Source organism: Pogona vitticeps, chromosome 4, assembly GCF_051106095.1.
Source record: "Pogona vitticeps strain Pit_001003342236 chromosome 4, PviZW2.1, whole genome shotgun sequence".
NCBI lineage: Eukaryota > Metazoa > Chordata > Lepidosauria > Squamata > Agamidae > Pogona > Pogona vitticeps.
Window position 1 is genome coordinate 137,305,905 of NC_135786.1, and position 22,582 is coordinate 137,328,486.

Genomic DNA, 22,582 nt, shown 5'->3' on the forward strand with positions numbered 1-22,582 from the left:
AGGACCTAAAATTGTCCCTCCCATGCCTTCTGTGATAGATTATTTATTGACAGGCATATTGAAAAAACAAAAACAAAAATGGGATATCTTCTTCTGAATCTCTCAGGCACCCCCTGTTTTGAAAAGAGCACAGTACACTTTGCTTCATTCAGTCAATAGGTTACCCAGCTAAAAATTTAGCTGGTTAAACACTAAGGCTAAAAGTTACAGGAAGCCTCATTTTAGCATTCTGGTATGTTACTAGAACCAGAGATAGTTAAGCTGTTGCTTCTGTCAATGAATGATAGCTTCCGTCCACTCCGGGACAAATTATATCCCATTTTATTATCTGAAAGAAGACAGTTGTTACTATATATTGAAGTTGCGGCAATTCTTCATATAGATTTAAATTTAACAATGTAATTAGATAAATAATCAAATGAAATGATTTGGCCAATTATCTGATGAGGCATTTTCTTTTAAATTTTCAGTTCATCATCATCATCATCTTTTCCAATGTCTGCATTTCATATACTGCCAACCTAGCCAATTATTTAATTTTGAACTAATTCTCAAACAATTTGAGAGCCACCCTCATCTATTTTTTCCCAGCAATATGAGAATCTACTTCTCTACAACATCCCTGGCTAATAACTTCTGTCTCTGCTTATATACCATCCTCCTCCATTCTTCCTGGTCTCATCTCCAGATTTTCTACACTAATATTTCTGTAAAGAGAAAAATACTATCTAAAGCAAAGTCATATGTATGTCTTTATCACTTGTTTAGCTGTTGACTAACATTTTAGAGCTACTGATTTGCCTACATGGGGTTAAATCCAATTTCTGATCCCTGCTAAAATACATTCCTGAATTCAACATTTATTTATTTATTTATTTATTTATTTATTTATTTATTTATTTATTTATTTATTTATTTATTTATTTATTTATTTATTTATTTATTTATTTATTTATATCCCGCCTATCTGGTTGGTTAAGACCATTTAATGTAATTTCCAGTAATACAATGAGTTTATTCTAGTTGGGACTCCCCATTAGATCTGGCTCAGAAATCTTCAGCTTCATTAAGATACTTAAGATAATTCTGTCCATCTGACATTTTGATTTTGGAGTTAGTTCAATAGACAGCCCTCTTATTTATAAATGAAAAAATACATATTTTAAAATAGCTTCTTGTGAACAGAAACTGGATTTTAAAATTTAGTCAACCAATTGGAAAAAAAAATTCAATGTTTCTATTGGATAAAATCATAGAATCTTATGAGAAACTATGGCTGGAAGGGACCGCAAGGTATATTGGTCCCTTTAGCTCCCTGACAAATGGTTATCTAACCTTGGTTTAAACACTTCCAAAGCCGCCAAGCAGCTCTCTGATAAGAATTTCCTCTTAATGTCGAGTCTCCTTTCCTGTAACATAAATCCATTACTTCAGGTCCTATTGTGTGGGGCTACAAAAAAGTATTTAAAGATGGGTGTCATAATGCCTCACAGTCCTTTCTTCTCTAGACTAAATATGCCAAAACTCCTCAACCATCCTTCATAGTTCTTCTGAAATGTGAAGGTCTGAAAAAGAACACCATAGGGAGGGAGACGAGAGAGCTGAAAAGGGCTCTCTGTTAATGAGAACTAGCTTACAGCTGCATTCACAGTCACCTAGAAGGAAGTCCTATGCCACTCACTTCTTTCAGTTCTTTTCATTTCAATAATTTATACCAGAAGTGGTCATGTAGCACCTATAAGACTAATTGTTGTTGTATTTTCATTAGCCAATGAAAATGTAAGCTTATGAAAAATAAAATAAAAGGCTGGTTAGGGTTTGCCTACATGGACTCTTCTGGAGTGAGCTGGAGTGGGCTAAATAGAGTGACTTCGCATTAGGTAGACATCCTGTATAGCTTTGGTGTGATCCCTGCATCCCAATGTCACACCAGAACTCAAGTGACCTTATTTGGTGTGGCTCCTTCTGCTGGGAATTTCCCATATTATGAAGTGCCTTAAGAAAATAGCCACTTCATGAAATCAGCAAAGTAAGCACTTCCTCTTATTTATTTATTTATTTATTTATTTATTTATTTATTTATTTATTTATTTAATATCCCGCCTATCTGGTCAATTTATGACCACTCTAGGTGGCTTACAACATAAAATACACAGATAAATATAAAAAGGATTATTACATAGTAAACAAATTCAACAAGATGGAAGGCGAACAATAGGAAAAGAGAGGAAAGGAAAACATCAGGAATTAACTGGAGGGAAGGCCTGCCGAAACATCCACGCTTTTAGTTGATTTTTAAAGATACCCAGCGAGGGGGCCGCACGAATCTCCAGAGGTTGTTCCAGAGGCGAGGAGCCGCCACCAAGAAGGCCCGGTTTCTTGTTTTTTCCTTCCGGGCCTCCCTTGGCACCAGGCTCCTCAGCCTCACCTCCTGACTCGCACGAGTGACACGGGTAGAACTTGGTGGGAGTAGGTGTTCCACCAAGTATCGAGGCCCTAAACCATTTAGGGCTTTGTATGTAAGAATCAGAACTTTTAAGTCAGCACGGAAATGAATGGGCAGCCAGTGCAGTGCGGCCAGAATAGGAGAAATATGATGGAATTTTCTCGCTCCAGTAAGGAGTCTGGCCACCACATTCTGCACCACTTGAAGTTTCTGTGTCAACCTCAAAGGTAGCCCCATGTAGAGCGCATTGCAGTGGTCTAATCTGGAGATTACAAGCGCATGAACCAAGGTAGTGAGCGCCCCCCCCGTATTGAGATAGGGTCGCAGCTGGGCTATCCGCCAAAGATGTAAAAAGGCGGAACGGACCACCGACGCCACCTGAGTTTCCATGGTGAGCGCCAGGTCCAGATGGATCCCCAGGCTGCGGACCCCACTCTTTGCAGCAAGGGTGACCCCCCCAAATGAGACAGAGTCACCCAAGCCACTAACAGTGGGGGCACCCACTCTCAGAACCTCTGTCTTGTCCAGGTTCAGCCCCAGCCCATTTTCCTGCATCCATTGCAGTACAAGGAACGGAGCCAGGCGAGCGCCAGGCCACCAATTCCCAACTCAGAGAGCCTCCCCAGGAGGATACCATGGTCAACGGTATCGAAGGCTGCCGAGATGTCAAGAAGGACCAACAGAGATATTTTACCCCTGTCAGCCTCCTTCAACAGGTCATCATGCAGGGCGACCAATGCCGTTTCTGTACCATGGCGCGGCCTGAAGTCCGACTGAAACGGATCCAGGGCATCTGTTTCATCCAAAAGGGCCTGAAGCTGGTCCGCCACCACCCTCTCCACCACTTTGCTAAGGAAAGAAACATTGGCGACGGGCCTATAATTGCCAATTTCATCTGCCACCAAATTAGGTTTCTTTCTTATTCTTCTCTGTGGAGGTGCAGAGGAAGTGATTTTTTTATGGTGTTAGAGCAGTGAAGATGCATGGCATGATTTATTTTAAAAGAACAACTTTCCAGATCACTGGAAAATTAAAGATAGAACTATATCTCATCAGTGAGAGAAACTGTAGTCATGCAAACCAGCCAGTCTCACCGGGGGCTACATGGGGCCCCTGACACATTTGAAGGGGACCACAAACTGGAAACAATTCTTCACACACTGCATTATAAGAGTCATTATGCAATTTATACAATCCTGATTTGGCCTATATTCCTTTAATATTTTCTTTCATTTTTTCAAACATTCTTTCAATATTGGCTTTGCTAAAGCTGATGAGCAGGTTCAACTATCTCCAAATAAGGTGACTCCTGTATAGGAATTTTTGACACCCCATGGCCACTCCTTGGAGACTGTTTTGGTTCTCTAATAAGGGAATGATTAATCATACAGATTGTTAAGAAATTAACTTCAGTTCTCTTTTTTTGTAAAGATTTTCTTCACATGTTTGTTGTTGTTGTTGTTGTTGTTGTTGTTTAGTCATTAAGTCATGTCCAACTCTTCGTGACCCCATGGACCAGAGTACACTAGGCCCTCCTGCCTTCAACTGCCTCCCGGAGTTGGGTTAAATTCATGTTGGTTGCTTCGATGACACTGCCCAACCATCTCATCCTCTGTCGTCCCCTTCTCCTCTTGCCTTCACACTTTCCCAACATCAAGGTCTTTTCCAGGGAGTCTTTTCTTCTCTCTCATGAGTTGGCCAAAGCATTGGAGCCTCAGCTTCAGGATCTGTCCTTCCAGTGAGCGCTCAGGGTTGATTTCCTTCCCACATATTTATATTTCTCCCTATTTGGGATTTAAAAACCAGACAGCAAGTCAACCAACTTACCAAAAAAATGGAATAAAAGGAAACTGACATTTTCACTAATTCAGGTGCAAGACTTTGTGTGCCTCTCTTCAAAATCTAGATTTTAACTCCTGTGTACACAAACAACTCAGTGCTGAATGAGTTCTAACAATTCTTTTCATCACATTTTTAACACAAACATAATATACAGGCACAACTTGCTCTTTCCCAGTGCTGGACAGCTGTCCCCGTTGAATTTAGCCACTACAGATTAATGGAACATTTCACTGCAATTCATATTCAAAGCATTTGCTAGACTTCACAGAGGACATCTGCAGAACAGAAACCACCTGAGGCTTAAAATTTTGAATGTGCAAAAAATCAAAGCTGACAGATTTTCAAATTCCTAACTGATGGTATTTTTGTATCTGTGACACATCATGGGAAAATAAGACTCACTGGAAAAGATATCAGTGCTAGAAGAAATTAAAGGCAGTGGGAAAAGTGGAAGACCCAAGGTGAGATGGATTGACTCAATATCAGAACCCACATCCTTGAGTTTGCACAAACTGAGAAGGGTGGTTAATAACAGGACATTTTGGAAGTTACATATCCCTAGGGTCATTATAAGTCAAAGGTGTCTTGATGGTACATCATTAAAACCAAATTAATGGAACATTCTAACTGCCTGGGAAAAGTTAGACAATAAGAATTATTTTCTTTTTAATGGTGTCCCATATGGTTCCAGTGTCCCATATGTTGAGCCCAAATTGCCAGGTTCCTATTTGAGTGACTTCAAGAAATCCAGGTTTGGGCTTATTTTTAAAAACAAAACAAACCAAACAAAAACTCTCTTCAGTAAATATTGGATCAGGGTCCGTTCTCTGAAGGTCTAAAAAAGAAGCTAGAATTTTTACATAAAGAAAATTAAGGGGCTCTTCATCGAACATTAGAAGATTTTTCTGAAGAAAACCAAAAAGAATTTAGACCAGACGGCTGAAATATCTGAAAAGGGCTCTCCACATCCCTTAGGTAGCAGTGCTAAAATTATGGACGTGTTTAACAAAGGTGAGAGGTGAATAATTACTTTAGTTCCTTCACTGTCTTCCTTAATTATTGCATTTGACCCTGATGTCTGTAGGAAGCTTTATAAATTCTGATAAAGTTCCATGAATAGGACATTTTAATGAACTACTCACAGCAGTCACCTGTCAGCGGTAAATATAGTGGCAAGAGCGAGCGAAAATTTATTTCCCCTGCACAATACATAACACTGATTTTTCACAGGGACCTGGACTAATTTAACTCTGCTGTTTTCTGAATTAACAAGGCTTGTCCTCAAACCTTTTGACATAGGAGCATTCTGTTCTGGTATTATTCTCTTGCTCACCTCCTTACCCTCCCTCAGGACGCACTTTATTTAATCCATCTGGAGCCTTGGTAACCAAGTTCTTTCGCTTTTCCCTGACCTTTGTGATTTATGTTTCATATTTCATGCTGTGGTTGGTCTTTCCCCTCTTCTGTCCCCTTTCTCTCTAGTGTCCGGGTGTTTCTCTCCCCTTTTCCTTTTCTCCCCTCACCCTGCCCCTCCTCAAGAAGGAAGGATAAATACTTGACAAGTTATTTGTTGTCATGCAAGCCCTAACACAGCTGGAGAGGAATATAATTCAATCTGCCAAGGCCTAAATGCTGATAGATCATTGGCTACTGGTAGGCCATGGGTTTGTGGCACTCATAATTTTTTCCCACTGCTGCAGTGGGAAACAAGTCTGCTACAAGTCTTTTATGGAATTTGATGCATCTTTGGGTGGTAAATCAAGCACCCAGGCGTGCTATGTCTTTCAAACATCGTAGAAAGGAAATATCAAGAGGGTGAAAGTCATATTCTGTATTTTATACAGACCTGCACATCGTCTTCCTCTGTTTCTATCCATGTATGTATGACTGAACTTTTTTTTTAAAAAAAGGGTGAATGAGACAAGGAGAAAGAAAGGAAAGAGAAGAAGAATAAGAAAAAGCACTACCACCATATTGGAAGTGCAAGCTGTCTTCCTTGACTCAATGCCTTACTTTCTTCATGTTTATATCCTTCTTATCAGATTTCTTGTGTAATGCCCACCCCTGTCCCTGAGCCATAAATCTGATGGAGCACAATAGTATTGATAAAATGGAAGTAAATTTCTTCTATTAGCGGCTGACAGCAGTTTGAACAAAATTAAGTTGTACGGCAGTTGCTTTGTATGTGTGTGTATGATCACACACATACACACATTCTCAAGGTGCAAATAACCTAGTTTGAATAATCGCAGCCTGTGTCCTTTTTAAATGATTTTTCCCCCCATTTAAAGGAAGGCCTTTGATGTGATAATATTAATTCCCTCTGTGCTGGGAGAAAGGGGGGAAAAAACTAGGAGAAACGGAAATTAAATGAGTAATGCAGTGTCAGTCAATCTTTTAAACCAGCTCCTTATTAACAGCTAATCATTTTGTCATTTTGTCGCTCAAAGAAATGAATTTGATAGGAGGAGAAGGGAATGTTTTATGTTTATTTTCATTAAGCAGAAACAGTTGTGGAAATATTATATTATTATCAAGACACAGTGCATTTTAAGTGGTCTCCGTTCAGCATATCGCTATTTTTCTTCCTTGACGGTATCTGATTGCTATAATTTTGAATAATCCCTAGCTATTATATATTTATATAAATTGAAACAGATATGCATCTTGGGTCTGTCATAGGATTCTAGCTCTGGAGAAGCATTAAGGTTTTGTTAGCTTACTTTTATACAGCCTGTTTATTCAGAAATGATCTTTCTAAGCTGACCATGCAACTTAAATCCACAAGGATTGTTCCCCAGCTTTTACATTATGCAGCCATGGGCCTTTACAAATGGAGACCATCCCACCATCTTCCAGGCATACAGAATGAAGTCTCTATAGAGAAATAGTTCCCAATCTTGGGTGCCCGAATGTTCTTTGATTACAGTTCTCAGAATTCTTCATTGGCCATGTTGAGGGTGTTGAGACAAATAATATCTGGGCATGCAAGTTTGAGGGAAAATGTCGTAAGGACCCCACGGAGCTGTATCCACAGAAAGGCCTCCAGATCCAAGAAGCTAAGGGATAGAACAAGCTGGGTTAATTATTACAGCTCAAGGAAGCAGGAGCATAAGAGGTGCATTTTGCCGAGAATCCAGCAGCACTGCAGCTGCTCACCTTGCAATGCGCAATGGGAAACCAACAGAGATGGGACAAGGCAGAAGAATCTCCTTATGCAATGAGCTACCTTGGAGGGCCTCACAGAGTTCTTGGAAGAACCATATAGGAAGCATAGCATCGGAAGACTGAACTTGAAGAGAGCGAGACATCATGCCAGAGAGAAGATATTCTGAAGTGAAGTATATTGCAATACTTCAGGCTCCTGAACAGAGGATGCAACATCTTTGGTTTGTTGGGTTTTTAAAAACTACAGCTTACCTCAAACAGAAAAACCAGGGAGAAATGACTGACTTCTGTATTCAGGTTTGAGGGAGATGAAGGGAATTGACGGAATGGAGTTATGAGCAGCGCTGTGGTGAAGCCAGGGCTTGCAGAGTAAAAAACGCAGGACTTGCTGACTGCAGGGACCATCTGCCATCTTCCTTGGGCTTTCTTGTTCTCTCTGAGCTTCTGCCTCATTTCTTCCCTCCTCCAGGTTTTCCCAGCCAGCGAATTATCCTCAGTTTCTTCACAGGAAGCCCGACATGTAATTCCTTAGATGCTGCACAGAAATCAATGTTATTTTGTGCGTGATGTTTTTAAGTTCCTCTGTTCACAGTTGTGCTGCCTATCAATTTCAGAGCTTACATTGACCAGCAAAAACCATTTGAAATTGACAAGTGCACAAAATAGGTGCAACAGTTCTGCAGGTAGAGGCAGCATTGAACTATTAAATGTAACTCTGTGCAGGATATTGGTGGTGGTGGAGAACAGTGCTCAGCATCTTGCTACTCCAGGCAATCTCTCATTTTCCTTGGGGATCCCAGAGAGATTCCCCATTGGAATGAAATGTCAACAATTTGTGGGATGAAAAAAGTTGCTGAATGCTTACTTAACCCTAGTTGGCAAAGAAAAGGATTTCCCTAGGTGTAATGTATTGATGCAAGTTATTCCCATTGTTAGAAAGCATTTGAAGGTGGTTTGAAATTGAGTGGGCAATCAAGAGCAATTGGCTTTGCAAAAGATCTTATTTGTTCATATGATTAATTCAGCCACAAGAGATTACTCTGCTCAGCAGAATGTCAATTCATAGGCTGCAGAGACTACTTGTGCACCCCACTATTCGTTTAGAGTTACCCATATCCCCCTCCAAAGTTTCCTGCTACCATAGTGGCTTTTGGGCAGGCTATTATGAGCTTGATAGGGTTGGGAAAGAAGGGATATGAAGAAAACTACCTGAGCACACACTGTTCCAGTGCTGAAAATTTCTGGGGTAGGCAAAGACTTTCACCTCACCCACATACTAGTCAATTGCAGCAGAACAGTTGGGATGGGATAAAACTGTGAACTTTACTTTGGCCCAGATGTGTAATTTCTGATCAAGGTCACTGGTATTACAAATCTGATAACCTTAGGAGGCAATGCAACTGATGTAGAGATGGGATCTTGTAAGTGTGTTGCCGGGTGAACCCCACTTCTTTGGACACGTGAAGTAGACTGTGTTCAATGAAAACTCAAACAATATTTTTTCCTTCTTCCTTTTTCCTACCTCTTTCATTTTGCCAACATTCTGAGACCAACTAAGACAGCTACTTCTTTGGGACATTAACATTTGATTTGGTAAGGTTCCCCCCCCCCCCAGTACACATGCAGAAGACTGAGATGCAGATCACAACCATTGGTCTGTTGTCATTTCCATTGCAGGTCCTTGCTAGGGTCACCATGTCTCAGGTCATTGGCCAAAGTCTCAGGGAATGATTATGTTTCTCTGGATCTGCAGGCAGGGAGAACGTCTCATACTGAGCATCACTGCAGGAGGAAAAAATTGACATTGGGGTGTGAGCATCCTTCGAGTATGGGGTTCTCGTACACAAGATGAATGTTATGATTGATCTAATGAGACACAAGCGAACTGGGCAAAATACAGCATAAATGCTTGTGCAGTTCCCATTCCTTTCAGTGGGGCCCACTCAGGAGAACTTCCTGATGGATTCTGCTCAGAGATATTAACCATATTTTAGACACTCAGTGGATTGATGCGAGAGCTTGCCTCTTGGACTTAACAAGCTTATTTTCTCCTATCTTGGTTGTCCTTGTTGCAGCAGTTCATCTTAAAGAATTCCTCCACGTTTTTATAAAGAAGGAGCATGCAAAGTCTCCTTTCATATTATGGACTCATTTACATTAATCACCAGCCCTGTTGTGCCTGTGTCATCTGTGTGCCACAGTACTTCATTAACTTCTAACTTCATTACAGACTAGGTTAAAAAGGAAAACGTGCCAACCGCAGCAGCATCTTTATTCAAATGAGTGACCTTCATGCTTTATGATTTATTAGAGTAATATAGTAGGGGGCAATATCATCTAAACATAACATATTTATCAAGCGGATCTGCTCGGTAACTAGAGGTGATCATAAAGAAATTGAATCCCCATCGCTCATGTTTGGTGGGAAGGGGACTAGCTCTTATATGTTGCTGATGAAAATTTGGGTGGTGGGTTCATTTATTTATGTTGACAAATGGCTGATTCCATCTCATATGCCAATTGCTAGGCTGCTGTTCTGCACTTGCTCCCTGTAATTCTTGAATGTTAGATTAGCAGCAGAATGGTAACAAAACAAAGTTATGTTTGGGGGGGGGGGAACCCTAAGAGAAATCAAATATAGAACACTTGCAACAGTATTGAAATAATGGATAGGAAAACTGCTTTTTCTTCTTTCTTTCAGTAAACTAGAACTGTGGGCTACCGGTGAAATTGACCATCAGATATTCAGGAGGTCTTAAAACATGAGCTTATTTGTGTGCTTACCCCTAGGAATTCATGACTATAAGAAAGTAATAATAATCTTAGAACTGCACACCTGGATGTGATGTTGATGATCCTGCTAACTTACATGACTCCTTTCAGCCAAAGTGAACTGTCCCTCCAGGTCAAGAAGCGTGTCTCCAAAGAATAGATGCTAGAAATAAACAATGAGGAAGCTTCAAAAATTAGTAGCTGTTCCCAATTGTATCCAATGCAAACTTAAGCAGTACACAACTTATGGCACTCCAGATGTTGTTGCACTTCAGCTTTTATGTGCTCCAGAAGGCATAGTCTGTGGTCAGGAGTTGATGGGAACTCTAGTCTAGAAATCAGATCTGGAGGACCATAGGTGCAGAACCTCTCAATTAAAGGGGTCTATCAGGATTCCATCAAAGTTTCAGAAATTACTGTGTGACAATTGATAGACAACGGTAAAGTGGGATTCATTTATCACAAGGGTTGGAACGTTTCACTCAGTTTCAGAGAAGTTCCCAGGCAGGAAACTGTGTCGCAGTTGGGGGGAAAAGAGAATCAAAGCCAAAAGGGTGACCCCCCCAACATACCAGCATATTTCATTTGTCACTATTAGTGGTGGTAGCTAAACTTAAGGAGAGACATTTCAAGCCTTTTGATTGGGAGAAAACCAAGTAAAGACCAAGAAAGTTGCAGAAGAAGGTGTTGTGGGAATGGAGGTATGGCCTTGTGTAGAACATCAGAGGGCCAGATTCATCCCTAAACTCTTGAGGTTCCCTATCTCTCCTATGTAGGAAGTGAAGCAGATTCTAGAAGTCCTTTTCTTCTTCCCCCTGTATTTGAATGAGAAATGGTTAACTGGTGAAAAAAGGAGCCAGGTCCTGGGACTTTCTCTTGCCTGGTTACTGTGAATGATAATGAACACAAGGAGGGGGGGATCTTATAGACCAGCCATTCTCATTTTTTTATTTACTTATTTAATGGCCATAAACACAATATGAAAGAAATAGAGGCAGAAACCAGATCGTATAAATCACATAATGAACCTTATAAGGTGGTGTGTGTAGAGAATTGTTTCCATTCTATTCCCCCCTTCAAATATTCCAGGGCCCCCCATGGTGGTCATATGGCCCCCGTTGAGAATGGCTGCAGACCATCTTGACTGCTGACATTGGTCTTTGCTACATAAAGCTTGGCATCTTTTTTCCTGCTGACAATATGGGCACAATATTGCAAAGTCATGTCAGGCCATTTCCTGGTTTACTGAGTTGTGGGTATATGAACATAATCCCACACTCATAAACTGGAGGATTTTGGAAGGATTGCATTTATTTAATTTGGATGAAAACTCCCAGAAGCCTCCAGCCTGGCTCTGCTGCATTCCTCTGCTTCTGTGAATGGAAGGACCCTTTCTCTTCAAGTGAGGACCATTCTTGATCCAATTCCTTGTGGTGATTTAACCTCTTTACCAAAGGAAAGGAATGGCCGTTCCTAGTGGAGAGGAGGGAAAGGTTGCTCTCTCCCATACAAAACCTAACAGGTTTTCTTCTTCACTGCTTGTGCTTTGACCCTCTTTTCTCTGTCCAAAATGGGCAAATGGAGAGACAGGACAGCATAGCTCAGTGGTTTAGGCCTCTGGCTGTGGAACCAGAGATTGGGAGTTCAGTCCCCCCGTACCTTCTTGACAGGGGCCGGACTTGATGATAGATCAAGATCAAGTTTAATACGGTCATAGACCAATATCAAAATGTACAAGTAAATGTACAAAAACAGTAAAACACATATATAAAAAGAAATATATATATATATATATACACTTTGTTAAAAGCATCCTAACAGAGTAATACATTATATTATCTTAGTCTCCCTTTCAGGTCCCCGCTAATAACTACAAGTAATTTTTAAAATCTTCCTTTCACGGATTTTAACTGCAGGTGCAAGAAATTTCGCCACATTGTACCAGATATCTATATTGCGTCCAGACAGCAACAAAAGCATGTAAAAAGCTTCAGAGCACCGAGGAAGTGATTTTAGATGAGATTCAATAAAATTCCTCCGAATATCAAAATAATGGCAGGACAGGAGAACATGCATAACTGTTTCTATTGCACCCAAATTACAAGGACATCTACACTGAGTGTATGGAATTTTCTTATATTTCCCTTCTTGTACCGCCCATGGTAATGCATTTAGTGGAGCAAGGGTAAAGGGTAAATACCGATGTTTGGGTATTAACAGTGAGTAAAGGTAGTTAGCTGGTTTAAAAGGCAGTAGCACTTTATCCAAAGAAATACTATTTGATATTGTTCCCAAATCATGTTGCCTCTCCGCCTCCATGATGCGTTATTTAAGAGCTTGGTTTGCAGAATCATATCCCAAATATATTGTCCTCTGAAAATCCATAAGATCTAAGCTTGGCTAGTAAAGCTTCCTTCCAATTTGACTGATAATTCTCCTGTAGTGTTAGAGAGGTCAGACCTTTCAGGAAGAAAGTTAATTTCAGCCAGAAGCTAAAGATGGTTAGCCAAATCTTTGTTTCAACTTTCAGGAATCCCACCTCCAGCCATAAAGCTGCATTAGGAACCCCATGTGGTACCTGCAGAATTGCTCTTAGAAATCTTGTCTGGACCCTTTCCAATGGTGTAAAGACAGAGCAGGGTCCGAATTGCGCACCATAAAGTAATTGGTTAATTGATTTAGCCTCAAACACTTTTAAAGCTGCTGGAATATATTGCCCCCCCCCTTGTTATAAAAAAACTTCAGTGTTGCCCATGCAGATCTCTGTGCTGCTTGGGCCACATAGTCTGCATGGGCTCTGCAAGCGCCATTTACTTGGAAGACAACGCCAAGATATCTGAACACCTTTGTTCACTCTTGTAGCCATTTATAGTCCATTGATAAAGTTTTGGTCTTTTATCAAACACCATGATCGTAGTTTTTTTCATAGTTTATTTGAAGATTTTCTTCTTGGCTGTAATGTGCTAAGGTCCCTTCCAGTTCTGCAGGTCTATAATTATGACAGTCTGAGTGTTAGACGTGTAGTGCAGTATTTATTTTTAAAAAATCGTAGTTAAAACCTTCACAACACACCTAAAACAACCTTGGAGCAAGTTCACTGTACTTTAAAGCTAAATGAAATGCTGTTAACGCTTCCCTGTTCAGAACAAAGTCTGCTTTATCTTAATTTGGTTTGGATTTCATATTTAGAAATTGCATTACCCTATTTTCAGTCTTTTTCTTTTTGTTCCCTTAAGCAGTTTGCACCTTGCGACACATATCACAGTTACTAATTGCTGCTGGGGCCTGTCTTGGCTGAAAACCTATACCAATCTTCAGCTCAGGCTTTCCCAATATTTATAATTGCTGTTTGGCATATTTCTGACATCAGTTTCTCATTTGCAGTGTAACTAATAACATAAGATGGAATGGGAAAGACACAGAGATAATCCTCAGTGACCTTTTAGGTCATTCTCTGCGGTGCTAAGGAGATGAAAAGGAACGAACGACTGCTTGGTCCTTTAAATTAACAGCAAAAGATATCAAATCCTTAAAACCGTTTAACAACTTAATTTAACATCCTTTTGTTTTATTTTTTCTGGTGCAACAAGGAAGGGTGTGTGTGTGTGTGTATGTGTGATCTGTTCTTTCCTGTCCAATTGCCCCTAGCCTTTGAACTAATATTTGCAAATGTGAGCTTTGTGTTTAAACAGATTTATTGTACAGAGATTTGACTGGGCATTCGATATCTAAACAGATAACTTAATCCAGAGGTGGACAGAAGGTAGACCCATGTTATGGAGCAATAGTTATTAACAGATACAGCTGATGCAACACCTCTAGTTCCAGTGCTATAATTTATGGCCTGTTGCTCAAATGGGATGGGGGGGGGGCTCTGCTGGTTTATATCACTTCACTATTACAAGAAAGTATACAATTTGGCAGACCAAAGTTCTGGGGTATTCCATTTTGTATTTGTTCTCCAGAGAGCTGCATGCCTTATAGGTTAAAATCAACTGATCTATACAGCCTAGACTTCTCCCAACGTACCTTGATGCCTGGCATAACATCTCCTTCAAAAAGCAACTACCCATTTCAGTTGTTCCTCCCAGGCCTTCCTACTGAGGGTGGCCACTCTGAGAGAGGAGAAGGAGGTCTCAGTGAAGAACTGGGCCTTCTTGGTGGTGGCCCCATAAAATTGTCATTAGAGGTATGCCAGGTCTCATCTCTCTGAGAGTTCAGAAAATTAGTTCAGACAGAACTTTTCAAAATTGCCTTAAAGAATATGCTGCCATGAGTGGGGATTGAGTACCTGTAATACGTTGTGCTTTCATCTTTTGTTTTTTCCTATGGTGGTTGTAAAATTGGGAAGCAGTCATAAAATGAGCCCAGTGTCAACTGTAAACATTTCACTGTATCATAGTGAAAGTACTGATCTGTTGGTTAATACTTTGATTAACTAACTTCTTTATGTACACAGCATTTAGTGGAAGATAGAATAGAGTATGAGAGTATAAGCAAGCCTGACTGACAATTGATCGCTTGAGACTCTATTAGTGGTATGCAAAATATGGCTGACATCCTACATTGATGTCTCTTTAAACCAAGTTTCTACTTCTGGGCAATTTGGAGACTGAGTTTGGTTGTTTGTTATGTGGTGCACACCCTCTTCCATGCAAACATATATTCTGTCTTCTTTATTTTTGTTTGTATTAGTGTAATGTTAAGGAGTGCTTTCATAAATAGGGAAGTTGCTAATTTTTCTATTAAAGAAAGCACTCCTTAACATTCTACTTAGTGAAAACTATTTTAGATTTCTAGATTTATCCCTGCTGATATTCGGGGGGGGGGGGATTTGGGGGAGAAGGTGGGGGATTCAGGGTTGCAATCTACATATGCTATGTTTTCATGACATGTTTATTTTCTACAATTAACTTAATTATGCATCCAACCCATTCAAAAAGCCCAGGAAGCAGCATTAATCTTAATTGCTGCAGATGTGGGATATGTTAACCTTTCATTATATTTAATTCATCCCCCGCCTTTAAAAAAAGAAAGAAAAGAAAAAAAGCTCAGAATAGAACCATTCATTTTTAAAAAATTGGGTGTTAATGCAGGACAATGTTCCAAAATTCCTCTCTGCCTCCTGGCTAAAGTGGTATAGGCCATTTATTTCACCTTGTTCTACTTTATATGTTCACCAGCCAGATATTATATATTTGCTGAAGCTTCAGATTCGATTATTTCCTCACTTTTCTTATTCTTTCCATTGTATCTTTTCAACATTTAACATGGATGTCATGATGCCTGTAATATCAACCTCCGTGTAGGTTTGAAACTGCATGGCAAAATATTTGCTGATGTAACGAAAATGATTTCCCTGCCAAATTGCTTCCCTTTGAGATCACCTTGCAACATGGAGGTGATGCTCCAAGTTTCCAGAAGGTTAGCATATTAAAAGGCATAAAAGTGAAGAATAATAACACATTTAGAGACTAGAATAGTGTCTGTGTCTGTGTGTTGAATTAGTGTGCATACAGACACAATATGCTGGTTCAATATGCTTGAAAAGAATTCAAATGTTAAATTAATTGATCAGCTCTCATCCCCCTTCAGCCTTTTGCCTTCTGCTATATCAATACATTGGAAACATAATTTGTATCAGCTGTTGTTCCTTTAATTAAGATCTCGTCCAAATCTTTCTCATTGATTCATGCCATTAACTTATTGACGGGCCTGTACTTTTGCTGAGACAGTATTCTTAATGGAGGGGGTTTGTGTCTCCTTCTTCCTGTTAAGACTGCCACAAATGTATTATTGCTGTCATGAAGGGCGGGTCCTGCTCTCTCTTCCCTGCTAGAGAAAAGTGAGAAAACAGTGCACCATCTTAGAAACACTCTTCTTTAAATGCACCACCAAATCATTCTTCAAAAGCAAATAAAAGAAGACCTTGGTACAGCTAGCGCAACATCCTCTTTTGCAGTTTTTTTTCACAGGCCACTATTCCTTTCAGCCATGGAAGTAACAGCCTCTCCTATGCAAATGAAGGTTAAGCAATGTATGGACCACATGAAGCTCCCCGGAGGCCATTTTTGTACTTCAACTCCCATGTTGGCGGGGGGGGGGGGGAGAGGAAGGATCTAAAAAGGGCTTGGCACTCTCCCAGAAGCTTCCAATGGGTGTGAACAGTCTTTTTCTCTCTCGTTCCAGATGCTGTGAATAGCTGCACCTATTACACTTGGCCATTCAATATACGCAAACATTCCATTCCAATCATTTTTCAGAGTAACTTATTTAAAATAGCACCGTTGTTCATAAATGGGATGGGGAAACCTGAGGCTGTGGAGGTTTTTTGTTTAATTGAATGTGTGATGATTTACAATGGACCCATCCATTCCTAAATAAATTGGAGGCACATTTCATAATTTTTAAAGCAGGGGGATTAGCATGGCTGGAAAGCCACAAACTCAGAGCAGTGACTCCTGCCGGCATGCAACCAGCAGATTTTTCCATTTCTGAGACTATTCTGGTAGGTGGGTTGGAAAAGGCCCACAATGGCATCATCAGGACAGGACTTGGGGGCAGAAGTCTAGGGCTCTACCCAGCAGGAATGGGGACATGAGTCATGGGACTCACTGTCAAGTCAGAATTATGTCACACTGATGACTTGACTTGGATTTGACTTGGGTTATTTTTCAATCACTTGGACTCAACTCATGACTCAGATCCCACCCCTCGCTTTTTTCCTGGGGAAAGGTGCTTGTTTTTAATAGGGATTTGGACTTGGGGCTTAGGACTCGAGACTTGATACCAAAGACTCAGACTTGGGACTTGGAACTAAAGACTTGGACTTGGGGCTTGGGACTTGAGACTTGATACCAAAGACTCAGACTTGGGACTTGGGGCTAAAGACTTGGACTTGGGGCTTGGGACTTGAGACTTGATACCAGAGACTCTGACTTGGGACTTGGGACTAAAGACTTGGACTTGGGGCTTGGGACTTGAGACTTGATACCAAAGACTCAGACTTGGGACTTGGGACTAAAGACTTGGACTTGGGGCTCGGGACTTGAGACTTGATACCAGAGACTCTGACTTGGGACTTGGGACTAAAGAGTTGGACTTGGGGCTCGGGGCTCGAGACTTGATAACAGAGACTCTGACTTGGGACTTGGGACTAAAGACTTGGACTTGAGGCTTGGGACTCGAGACTTGATACCAAAGATTCAGACTTGGGACTTGGGACTAAAGATTTGGACTTGGACTCAGACCCAAAGACTTGCTAACATCCCTGCTATCCAGGAGGTAGGAGGTCTCCCAAAACAGCAGCATGTCTGGTTTACTGCATCTTGAAGTTAGTTTGATAATGCACTTTACTATCTCACGAGACCACACTCCCTACTGGACCATTAATGATTTAATTAATCTCATGTAATCTTTATACTTGCATTCAAAAAAGTTTATGCCTCAGATAGAATTTGAAAATATTTGACGTTTAAGTCTTTTGCTGCAAAGTAGCAGCTCACTGTGTTCCCGAAGCAAAGAAAATAAACAAAAGGCTGCTTTCCTTTTGTTGTTTTAATTCAGTGTATTAATAGACAGGATAATGGGCTTCTTTTTATGAATTGTCTACCACTTTGTGGGTTGTTGAGAGAGAAAATGATCGCTAAACAGTTAAATAAACTAAGATGAATGCAGCAAAATTATGGAACCTATTGCATTTTCTGGCTTCTTCCTTGCTCGCATGTCTGCTTACTTATATTGTAGCTGAATATAAACTGGGATTTCCCCCCTATTCTGTGCATTACTCTGAATTTTCAATGTAGAATCACATATTGCTCACTGGTAGGAGGACACTTCACACAATAGTCTCACTTCTGAGGACTTTGAGGTTTAAAATTGTGAGGTAAAACTGAACATGAGTGTACAGCTCAAGATGGAGTCAGAGGAATAGCTAGCAGGAGTTATACCAGTCTCCCATCCTGTCCAAAAGCAACCTTTGCATGTATCATGGAATCTGAGGAGGACTTTTTATCCCTCTGTCATAGAAATGACCTTCTGCATCACTTGAGGAACTGTGGGTTGCCAAAGGTCTGTGAACACCTGAAATTCTATTTTGAGGCCATCTCCAGAATATTTGAGTTTTGAAGGAAAAAAAATGAAGAAGAACCCCAAGGGATGTCCTCCTGTTATAGGAAACTTGTTTCTGAAAATAAGTCTCCCCAGAACACCTTCAGCTGTGAGGGCCCCCCCTTCATCATTATCTTAGGTCCAGTGGCTGCAGGAGAATATATAGGACTTTAAAACATGGGTTGCCTTTTTTTAAAACTCAAAACAGATCTCCTTCAGGGAAGTAGTTGTAGAAGAGGTAGCCATGTTTGATTGGGCTAGCATATCAGTCAAAAACAAAAGAAAAATAAAAAATAAAGAAGACAAAAACGTTTTGCCACCTTAAAGACTAACTGCTATATTTTAATGTAAACTTTCATGGACAAGTCCACTTCCTCAGACTCCAGGGAAGTAGGATCTGGAACGCACATGTTCCAGCAACACTATTTCAACCTTTCGGACCTTCAGACTACTGCTGAATATTCCTGGTTACTGCTAGGCCCTGCCTGACTACCTTTAGTCGTGCTTGAATGTCCTAGTGTGTTGCTCAAGGTCCTGGCAGGAGGGCTGATATTCCATATTTCCTCCTGTCTTTCAAGATTCATTAGTTTTCTTGTGTCAGCTCTGTAGTAGCTCACACGGTCTTTAGCCACAGAATAGAGAAACAGCTGAATATTTCCATCTCATGTCCATTATTAGCAATGATGCAATAGCCTTCCTATGTAGGACAAGTAAATGTCTTGCAGTTTATGGGGAGGGGCACAGGACATATTAATTATGTGCCATCAAGTTGGTTGTAATTCAGGGTAAACCTAAATTATAACCCTGGTTGTAATTCCAGGGTTCTCTAGGTATAGAATACACAGCTTTACTATTTGTGCCTTCTGGGGATGCTGTAGGGCTATGTAGCTTGCCTGAGGCTACACAGGCTGGCTCTTTTTCTAAAAGGCACAGTAGGGATTGAATTCCCAGTCTCTGTCTTTAATGCCTAATTCACTGGGCTATCCAGCCAGAAAAGGACATATAGGCAGGAAAAAACAAAAGCTACCCAGAGTAAGGCCAAGAAGATTCCCCTGTGGTTCTTCTGCCTTATATGAACAGGTAGGCTGACAGAAAGAAAGGGAACTGCTTCTTTGTTTATTCCCTTCCCATGAAAGCTTTTGCAGATAGGTAGCTAATGGCAACGCATGGTCCCATTGTTACAATGGTAAAATTCATCTTATTATTGTCTCTCGGAAATGTTGATACACTTTTGCATTAAATGTTTCATTAATGTTCATTCTCTTTCTCACTGATGTAGCATGACCATCAACTTTGTTCCCATTTACACTACTTCGACAAGTCAGGCTGCCCTGACGTATAATTTTTGGGAGACAATATTTCTGACCTTCCTATAAATGGCATTCATTTCAGAGAAGCCTGGGAGCTTTCTCAGCCTTCAAGAAGGAGCATAAAAATATGCAAAAAGGGAGTGGAAATGGCTTAACTGTCTGGAAAGAGAGCTGTGACCAATTGGAAAAAATCAACCATGGAAGTTAAAGCTGACCTTGTGTGGCTTTAAATAACACAATTCTCATTTGTACAGGATGTGGCTTTCCACCAATAATGTTAGCTCCCCTGAGAGGTCCCATTGCAGACATATTTAATTGCATGAATATTCATATATGTTTTCTAATTTTCAGTTATGAGCAGAAAATAAAAATATGAATTAAAAAGTATTGGAGTTCTGTTTTGATTTTAAAACATCACTGGGATAAAAGTATAAGGTTAAACTCCAAGGACTGAAATAAATGTCTGCAAATATTCAAAATTCAGCAAAAAATTTTCCCTACAGCCATTAAACCTTTGAGCAATCTTCATCACTCTGGCTTTAGGAGGCTTTGAATGTGACATTACATAGAACTGTCAAATGTTATTTAACATTATATGATTTTCTGTTGGTCAAAGTATATGCATGTGCATCCTGATATTAGGCTACAGATACCAGAAAGTACTGTAATGCATTCTGGAGCATGATGAGTTCATGCACTTACATAGACCCATCCTTTCTCCACAAATTGTTTGCTCTACTTGCATATCATAGAATATTTTCTGTGTTCCTTTCCTTTAAAAATCATTCAGCTGTATAATAATAATCTTTAATAGCCTATTTGTTGTTCTTATATAATGTTATTTATAATATTCAACTTACCATATCAATTCAACAAGGAACACAAAGCAAAAAATCCAAAAACAACTAGCTGCTATATTTTAATGTGAGCTTTCATGGAACATGTCCACTTCATTGGACATAGGTGTATGCTAGAATTAAGTGCAAATGAATGTAATGCAATTCCAGCTAAACGTGTGCTAGTTAGTGTATCATTTACAATGGTACAATCAGTTGCCCTCTTGCTAGGAGCCTCCTTTCTTTATGTATTCCCTGGTTAATAGGACAGCACACCTGCAAATGAACGCTGCATCTACCATTGCCCAGAAGAACCCAACCAGTGGGACTGCCTGTATGTAGCACTTCTTCAAAGAGTCAAAAGGCGGTCACTCAGCTGTTTGATGGGGAGCAGAGGGCTGTATTGAGTCTCCCTCTGCTACTCAGCTCTTAAAAAGCACCTGATTGGGGGAGCCTCCTTCTTTGTGGAAGATGATACATGTACAGTCATCACTGCTCCTCCCATGTGCTGTTGGATTGGAGCCAAGGTACATCAGAGGACTAAATTCCTTTTTATCAAGGAACGACACAATTTGCATTGGCTGCCCTACAGTGTTCTTTCCTTGCTCCCATCTCACTGAACTTGTTCTGTCATATATTTCTTCTTCCACAATCCATCCTACAGACACCCTTCAGATGACTGGAGATAGCACAGATATATTCAACAGGGATTTTCTTTATCTAGTAGTGTGGCAGATATGACATGGGGCAAAGACGATGTGATAGAATACCAAGGGAAATGTTACTTTTTGATCCAAGCTCTGATGTTTTTAAAGGGCTCTTGAAATCCTTCTACCTACTGAATTCCACCCTTGTGAAGCCTGAATTGCTAACTGCTAACCCGTCTCCTTTAGACTTTAAATGTCTAAAGGGGATCTTGGTAGGTTGAGTGGTGGGGGAGATGGAACAGATAAAATAGTATCTATATCTCTCTATATTTTAAATAAGTAAATGTTGAGAGGGATAAGAGTGGGTTGGGGAGGGAGAGAGGGAGGGAGAGGAGGCAATGAATGGCTTAAATATCCATAGGCCTCCGAATCCATCCTGTTCCAGTCAGATTGTGGCCCTGCTTTTTTTAAAAAAATCCAATACAAGTTAATCTGATCATCTGCTCTCTAGTTTCCATGCTGTGTTTTCTTCAGAGTTCCTACTCCTGGTTTGAGCCTGTGACAGTGTGATAAGACACAAGAAATTTAGTCATCATTGCTGCTGAAAAGGAGCTCAGAGAAGGGATTATGATATTCCATAACCTTTACATTAGACACGGACAGGGGCAGCTACTGCCAGGATGACAGGCCTGAACACCACTGTTATATCCCTCCCCCTCTTCTCTACTTTTCCTTCTTGCAATTTTTATTTGATTTGATTTGATTTGCTCTTATTTCTCTTCCTTTCCTCTATGGAGAGCTTTAAAAGATTAGCCTAGAAATAGTTCATTGTCACCATCGCCGTCCTCCATCTCATTGTGAGGAAACTCTGAAGCTGCGCCACTCTGAACGCTGTTCTGTGTCGAACCAACACACTCTCAAGATAGCTCTCAAGAAACTTATCAAAAACATTCATCCCCTATTCAGTCCTTATTAGGAAATTCAAGCAGTGTAAGCTGAACAAATCAACATGGGATGCAGAGGCGATGCTCCAGGGAGACCTGATTTGGGGCAGGGATGGAGGGATGGGGGATGTGTTGAGGAGAGAGAGCCAGGCATAGAGGTTCATCTGCTTTTTCTGTTTTTCTCATGTGGCAGAATGTTGACAAGAGAGTGCTGGCTTTTGCTTCTGGGCATTAAGTAAAGGCTTTGATATCACCCTTAAAGTAATGGTTATAAAATATGGGAATTCGCAATACAACATGGAGGAATGCTATTCTCACAGCCTGTGGTTCCAGCTGTACATGAAGAGGCTGTAAGCCTGTAAGGAGGAAGCCTGTAAGGAAAGAGCGCTGTGTTGGAAAGTATTTCTCTTGGTTCATAAAATGACAAAGATCCCTTTGGGGGAAGGAGACAATCAAAATTTGCTTTCCCATTCTTTAGTGTTTTTACACCACAGAGGAATAGTAGTGG